The sequence below is a fragment of the Lactuca saligna genome, chromosome 6 (assembly GCF_052625555.1).
Source record: "Lactuca saligna cultivar CGN05327 chromosome 6, ASM5262555v1, whole genome shotgun sequence".
Classification (NCBI taxonomy): Eukaryota; Viridiplantae; Streptophyta; class Magnoliopsida; order Asterales; family Asteraceae; genus Lactuca; species Lactuca saligna.
Genome location: NC_136422.1, coordinates 128918675 through 128927802, shown reverse-complemented (window position 1 = coordinate 128927802; position 9128 = coordinate 128918675).

Genomic DNA, 9128 nt, shown 5'->3' with positions numbered 1-9128 from the left:
CTATACTGGTAATATACTCTAGTTTATTATAGTAATGTACTTTAGTTTATAATTATAGCAAAATACTTAACTTTAAACTTTAATTGCAATGTGTTTTTGTTTCTTATCAATTTAATCCATAATAACACCATATTACTTAGCTTTTAATTCATAATAACAATGTACTTTTGTTTATTACCATTTTAATCAATATTACCAACAAACTACCTATCTTTTAAACCATAGTAACAATGTATTTTTGTTTATAATCAACTTTATACATAATAACAACGTACTACTTAGGTGTGGGGGTTTTCTGTGACATCCTCATTTTTACGGTCAGAAAAGACCGATTTTGTTTATGCTTTATAAAAATCAAAGTATCTCTTTTAATAAATATGTTGCAGAATTTGTTCCCAGAAAAACATGATAAATACGTTATCAAAGCATTTCCGAAGAAATGTATTTTTATCCATTTTAAAACATTTGGAATGTCACCGTCAATACAAAAACATAAGCATAAATAGAACTTACATTCATTTACACTAGTGATCTACATCTCTTTTAAATCCCTCAGTGTAAAGTAGCTTCATATCGACATCTGTGATACAAATAAGTTTGAGTAGGTCAGGTTGGGAAACCTGGTGAGTACATAGGGTTTTCAACCCACAATAATATAATTATTATTATGTTAAACATCAAACAATCAACCAAATTACCCATCCCCATTATCTTATTTACTCTTAAGGATCTACCCTAAGATTCAGCTATTCCTCGTTCATTCATTCTTCAGGATCATTCTAAGGAATTAACATGAAATCCATCATTTCCAGGGTTTACTCGACATACACTAAGTCTTATAGTCACTAGGGTTTAGGTACTAAGTCTTATAGTCTACAGGTTGCGAGTCTGCTAGTGTTCCACTGGACTGTCTAGAATAGTCAGTGGTTGTCATCCATACTCTGCTAGATGACGGGGCCATCGCTTGGGTCATCGCTTAGGTCATCGCTTCTTACCATAATTTACCATTAATATATCATCGCTCATCATTCATCTGATCTTTCATCGCTCATCATTTATCTCATCTCTAATCTACCTATGTTTTACTCAACATATTTTGTAGATATAAAATACATATACATTTTAAATCATTTAAAAGATGTATAAAATCGTCATCCAACATAGATAGCAAGTATACAGATAATATGCACACGTAGCACGTAATTTATATAAAATACTTCTTATCTATGTGTAAGATGAAAGTAACTATGCACTCACGACAAGTAATTTATATTAAATATTTCATATCTATGTGTAAGATGAAAGTAACTATGAACTCGCGACATGTAATTTATATTAGATATTTCATATCTATGGGTAAGATGAAAGTAATTATACACTCACGACACGTAATTTATATTAAATACTTCATATCTATGTGTAAAATGAAAGTAACTATGCACTCACGACACGTAATTTATATTAAATATTTCATATCTATGTGTAAAATGAAAGTAATTATGCACTCACGACATATAATTTATATTAAATACTTCATATCTATGTGTAAGATGAATGTAACTATGCCTTCACTTGTTAAAGTGGTGATTCCAAACACAGGCAGCGCTTCGCTTTTAACGATTATATTTTCCTTCGATGAAACCTAGCATTATTATCGCTAAGTTTTAGTCTAATCTTTACTGCGACTAATTATTAGTCTACATTCATCATTAACTCAAAGTCTACTTTCATGATCTATCAAGTAAGGAACAACCAGGTAGGATCATATCAGATGTAGGGTCTGTTTGGTATACCAGAATCGTACTGTAGGCTCATGAGCATTACATATACGAGCTGAGGGTCGGGCAGGGCATACCAAACTCGTACTGTAGGCCCAGTGGCAAGCCAGATGTGAGCTGTAGACCCGGAAGGCAAGCCAGACTCATATTGTGGGCCCAAGGGTAATCCAGTCTGTAAAGTTGTGGATCCATTACATGTTATTTTTATATGTGCTATTTGTTGTGTATCGGTATTTTGGGGGAACTCACTAAGCTTTGGACTTACAACTTCAGTTTTGGTTTCAGGTACCACAGATGATTGCGGGAAGGAAAATACGTAATCGTACAGCTCCTCACTTTTTATGATTTTATTTATGGGAGACTTTGATATAGAACTATTTTGAAAACAAATTGGTAACAACTGTTGGTTTCTAAATGTTTTAAAAAGTTTAAATTTGGCATGATTTTTATGGATGTTACAAAAATTAGGGTTTCCTCATTTAGCAAGTACGCCTAGAGTACAATGATGTACGACCAACGTACTAGGATGCACCGTAGTACGCTCAACGTACACCACGTACGCATGACGTACTCCGAAGCCTTAATTTACCAATATGCCATTAAGGCCCTTTTTGCATACATTTCTTAAACTTTGGGACCAAAATCCAATATAAATGAATTAAAGGGTTGGAATATGAATTACCTTATCATCGAGATGTTATACTTACGATAACTAATCTTTGGGTCAAAGCCCCGAAGTAGGAAACGATTCGAAATAGGGTGTTACACATTTCTTTGCAACACTACCATCTCCCTCTTGTGTTAGACCAATTGAAAACATCAAAAATCCAATTCTAAATGCGCTAGAGTAGATAACATTATTACTCCACATGTTACATGGTGTTAACATCCTTCTTAGTTTTGAAATGAGTTTCAAATAAGATTTATAGTTACTAGATCATGGCTCTTAAACTTGATTGGAACAAAGTATGACTAATCTATGATCGAACCATTTTCTATAATGTTCGATACCTCTTCCTAGTCATACAATTTCACTAAGATGTTCTTGGAGGATTAATCATGATACAATTCTAAAATTACTAATATGATCATAAATCATGATACCAAAGTATTCTCCTTTCTTTCCAGAGTGGAGAATCTTTTATCTTTCTTCATAATAGATTCTTCTGTTCGTTCTATTAATCATGAAATTTTTAAAAGTATTAGAATTTTGTTTAATCTTATAAACAAAACCATATTTATTGAAACATAGTAAATCATGACGAAAAGAGTTATCGTCCCTTGTGGTGGATCTAAGTAGTCCATATTAACATATACTAAATTCATTAGCCATTTACTTGCCTCACATATGCGTGTAAAAAATGAATTAAGTTATAATTTCCAACAATACGACTTGTATAACACCAAGTATCTATCCAATGGGTGATGCTATTTCTTTTCAGTTGGTCAATTATTACATTACCACAATCGATATCATAAGAATCAAATCCATAATTAATATTGCTATTATTTGAAACATAACTAATGTTTTCATTAACGTCATTGCAAGGAAATAGGTTAAGACAACTACGTAAACTAAAACTTCATTATTATTAAAATAAATTAAAATTGGAACTTGTCCTTACAATGCATGAACTGAAAAGCTTTATTTCTAAACATCTCTGAAGAGTAATAGCAATCTATTAAATTGTCATAACTCCCTAGTAGTAGCTCCAAATACTGACCATTGAACCATGAGACCAAAGTCCATCTTTCACGATCAGGTTTAGATCACTTGTTTATGTTTCCTTCTTTCTTCTAGATCCTGCAATACCATCAAAATATGGTCATCACATAATGTATTAAGAGTCTAAAAATAGAAACTTATGAAATTAGATAATGGACTTACCGGAAATAGAGTTACACAACTTCACTTTACCATCTCTAAGATCTTTCAGGTAATGTGGACAGTTTCGCTACCAATATCCCTTCAATTAGCAGTAAAAACAAGTGGACTCATTGGGGTCAACAATGGGAACAATCTCAAAATTAGTCCTTCTCTTTATCATTCGATTAAACGGTTTGATCTTGGCTGGCTTCTTTCGATTGGGCAGAGAAATCTTTTCTAATTCATCAATATCCATGTAATTCTTGGAATTAGACCCTATAAATATTTTTGTTCTATTTGTATTCTTAAGAATTTCAGCTTGAGCAACCATCAATATATAAATCAAATCAATTAGGGTTACATCTAAATTCCTCATATAAAAGTTTTCAATGATCTAATCATATGACTTTTTATACTCTCAAGACATGCTTACCATCCAAATGTCAACCGTCTCCTCCTCTTCTACGAAACGTGAAGAACGATTCGTGAAGATTTCCTTCATTCGCTTAATATCTCATCGTCTCCTCGTTTGCTATAAAAACGGTTTAATCTAATCGTTACTTTTTTTCATATCCTACATGTTTTGCCCTTTTTGCGTTCACTCTTTTTGCGTTCACTCTCCTGTCTCTGGAGACAATCCAGTGGGCTACAAGATGCCGGGTCCAACAATAAAATATGGACTTAAATTAGATATATACTATCACTAAAATAAGGTCTCATCCATTTTTATATCCCACAATCCATTCTCAATACCACCTAATTTTCATTATTATTTTCCATATGCTTATATTCCCTCTATTCGACGCTTCATCTAAAAGCAAGTCGACGAAAGAAAAAAAAAAAATCTATATTTTAAAGAACAACTTGACGTTAAAAAATCAACCTAAATTTAAAAGATAATATATTTGAAAATAAATGATTTTGAAAAAAAATACAACTGACTTTCTTTTCTTCTATTTTAAACGAGTAAGTATATCAAATATAAAAAATAACATATTGGTTACGACTAAACATGACTCGACTTAATGGTATCCTGTGTTTAAAAATGTATGTCTTCTTTTACGGTTAACGTGCAACTCTCGTGAAAGATAAATATGTAGTTTAAAAGTAAAAGTTGTATATAACAATGGCAAGTGTGTATATCTTATATATTTATTTATATGTGTACTTAGGCACATATTAGAAAATCAAAATATATATATATATATATATATATATATATATATATATATATATATATATCTTTACTATATTATTAAGGATATTGCCTATTTCTTGAAAATTAAGAGGTACAACATATATTACCTCATGTACAATGATATTAAGCATATAACCAATATACTTATTATACTACACAGATGATGTACGTATTACTTAATCTCCTAAACACGCACAGCTGCCATCTAACCTATTCACATCGACACCACCAAAGATGCAGTGAAGACTTCCCCTTTCCAACTTCATCCGATGCTTCAAGGGAAACAATGCCCATGTGGAGTGGAAAGAAACCCCGGAGGCGCACGTAGATCTGGTCCGCGCACGTAGATCAGGGCAATATTTTTTTAGATCTTTAGCGGAGGCGGTGATGAACCGATCTGTGCGTCAGGAGAATTTTAAATTTGGATTTTTACATCGATTTGGGGGAATTTTTAGATGGAGACGATGATTGATCATCTGGCAACGAAGATCAGAAACTACAAGCACAATCATGTCCTCTTCGTTCCGTCTCCTTCCTAATCGCCTCCACTGTCGGTGACACACTGGCCATTCACCTGCCAAGCTTCCTTTTCCGCCTGATTTCTCCAGAATCGAAGATGTTTCGTTGCTTTCCATCAGAGAAATTTATGCAGTAATCGCGCACCCGTTTCGGCCACTCTCACTTTCTTCGCCCTCCTATCTCGACCTAATAAACGATGTTTTACTGAGCAAGAAATCCAAATTGAAGATCTTGAGGTGTTTCTCTTTCTCCATCTACATCAACGATGTTTTACTTTGTCCTTTCTCCATGTATGGGTTTCAAATTTTCTTACTTTTGTGATTAGGGCTTGCAGAACACCAGCAAAATTCTTAAGAGATTTCAATTTCTCTTTATCTACATCAACAATTCTTGCTGGAATAAAAGGTAACAAAGTAAATGCATTATCCTTTTTGGTTCTTTTTTTGACTACTGAGTTGTGTTTCATTTAAATTGTAGTAGTTTGGTTTACCAAATTGTCTTTTTATGATTAATGTTGAGGTTGATGGGTTTAATGGTTTGAATATTTGGATGGGGGTTAGAATTTGAACGATCACGTATTTTAGGTTCAACATTAAAGTTTTACGTTTTGAATCCTTTTTTAGATGCAAGGGTTAAGGGGCATCAAAGTAAGAAGACTTTTATGATGTTTGCAACTAATAACATTGGGTCGGTTTTTGCTTTCAACTAATAACACAAGGTCGGCATTTGATTCCCGATCCAAGTCGTTGTTTACATTAGCCCTAAAAAAAACTATTTGCACCCGTCGCTTAGCGCGGGTAAACGGCTAATATATATATATAGGTTCAGGTTCATTTGAAACCATTCTAATTTTGTGAGACCAAATCTAAAAATAATTTTAAAATGCAAAATAAATGGAAAAATCTAAAAATTCTTTTTTTAAATATTATTTTCGGAACTTGAATTAACTAAAAAAAAAAATTTCCGTTTTTTTTTTTTTTTTAAATCAGTGAAATATTCTAATTGGAATATTACACTGACATATTCTAAAAAATAATTTTAAAATGCAGAATAAATGGAAAAATCTAAAAATTCTTTTTTTAAATATTATTTTCGGAACTTGAATTAACTAAAAAAAATAAAAATAAAATAAAAATAAATAAAAAAATTCCATTTTTTTTTTAAATAAGTGAAATATTCTAATAGAATATTACACTGTCATATTCTAAAAAATAATTTTAAAATGCAAAAAAAATGGAAAAATCTAAAAATTCTTTTTTTAAATATTATTTTCGGAACTTGAATTAACTAAAAAAAATATAAAAAATAAAAAAATGCATCTTACGGTCTCACAAAATTAGGCCGTCTCACATGAACCTAACTCTCTCTCTCTCTCTGTATATATATATATATATATATATATATATATATATATATATATATATATATATATATATATAGAAAGAGAGAGAGAGAGAGAGAGAGAGAGAGAGAGTGAGTGAGTGAGTGAGATTCAATAAACAACCATAATTAATAAGGAACCAACGAACCAATCGTGAGCATCGGAAATTATAATGATCAACGACCAAGGAAATAGATGTATATTTGTACAGTGGATGCACACACAATGGATTATACCAAAAAAATCCACCTCTTTATCAAAAACTCTACCTCTTTTTTTTGTTTAAAATTTTTTTAGGCCACATTTTTTTAAGAAAAAAACCGAATATACGGTTCTTCTCGATTCTTCGTCCTCTTTCCATAGAGATCCATGATGATATATAAAAAAAACAAACTTTTTTTTCAGAAAAAAAAATCACTTCATTTTGTTAGTTTTTTTTAATACTTATGTTTACTTTTATCAAAAAAAAAACAAAAAAAAAACTAGTTATACCAAAAAATATTAAGTTTTTGTATTCTATTAATAAACATCAAAACCGACTAAAAAATAAATAAATAAACATCGATCAGTGTAGATTTATATTGTGAATCTAAATTGTAAATATTTCAATTTTAGTATTCACATTGTGAAAAAGTTTGATAAGTTCAGATTCACATAGTGAATCTGACTTGCTATTATGCACACTATGAATCTGAAAAGGATTATAAAAAAAAAACTTCGATCAGTGTAGATTCATACTGTCATTCTAAACTGTAAATATTTCAATTTGTAACATTCACGACGTGAGAAAGCTCGATCAGTTCAGATTCACATTGTGAATCTATCTTACTATTATGCACACTATGAATCTGGAAATGTTGACAATGTGAATCTGAACAAGTTCACAATGTGAATCTGAAGAATATGAATCTATGTTTAAAAAGTACAAAAAAAACATGATTTTTGATATATTTATTAAGTTTTTTCTATAAAAAAACTAGTCCTAAACTTTTCAACAAAAAAATGAAGTGAGTTTTTCTTGAAAAAAAAAAGATCGTCTTTTATATATCATCATGGGTCTCTTTAGAAAGATGACAAAAAATCGTGAACAACGGAATAATCGTTTTTTTTTCGATAAAAAACATGGGCTAATTTTTTTTTTAACGAAAAAATGAAATGAGTTTTGTTATAATCTGGTGCGTGTTCGTCTATTGTAAAAGTATACAACACTTCCTTTTGCGGTTGATCGCTTTAAATTTCGACGCTTTGGATTGGTTACTTGGTTCCTTAATTAATAATGGTTCTGTATTGAACTTTTTCCATATATATATATATATATATATATATATATATATATATATATATATATATATATATATATATATATATATATATATATATATATATAGAGAGAGAGAGAGAGAGAGAGAGAGTGAGTGAGAGAGACATAAGTTCAATTAAAAAAAAATTAAAAATGTTGATAATTGAGAAATCATTTTCAGTCACTCATTTATTTTTGCTGCAAAAGTCTCCATCATACTGACGAAAATGGGAAAGGAATACACATGTATTTTCCAACAAAACATGTTTCCTTAAATTATTTTAATCATTACCTTAATAAATATATAAAAAAAATAGTTTTTTCGTTTTTTTAAATATTAATGATTATTTTTTATCAAAAAATGGTTTTAAATATATCAAAATTCATAATTTTTTATTCTCTATAAATAGACATCCATATTGATATAGTTTTAAGATAAATTAATTTTTTTTAAAATTTTGAGCTATCGTTGTTAATAAGTTAATAAAAATGCATTAGATTTTTACTATAATACATTCGTTATTCATTTATGAATAAAAAAAATATGATTAACTTTTTTTTACAATTTAAGTATCGTTTATACTACTTATTCATATATGAATAACAAATTAATTGTAACAAAAATATGATAAATATTTTATTTATATATGAATATAAAATAGACAAAACTTCAAAAATGGTCCCTGTGGTTTCCAGAAATATCAAGTTTAGTCCTTAAGTTCAAAAAACCTCACAGATGGTCCCTGTGGTTTCAAAACTTTTAACAAATGGTCCCTCCGGCTCACTCCGTTAGCATTTCACCGTTAACTCATTTTTTAATAAAATATTGCAGGGGTAATTTCGTCATTTCAGTTGTAACCTCCTCTCTTTAATATGAAATGATTACTTGCTTGCACATCACTACCCGTCCCTCTCCCAAGAAGATAACCAGTTACAGGTTTAGTCATCGGGTTCATTCCCATCGTAGAAGCAAGAACAGAAATTGGGATTTAGGGTTTTAAGCTGCAGAAATTGCAATGGTGCTATCAATATGGTGTTTTCGAGAAAAATTTGTAACCGTGGAGGACTTAGGAAAAACATACGGT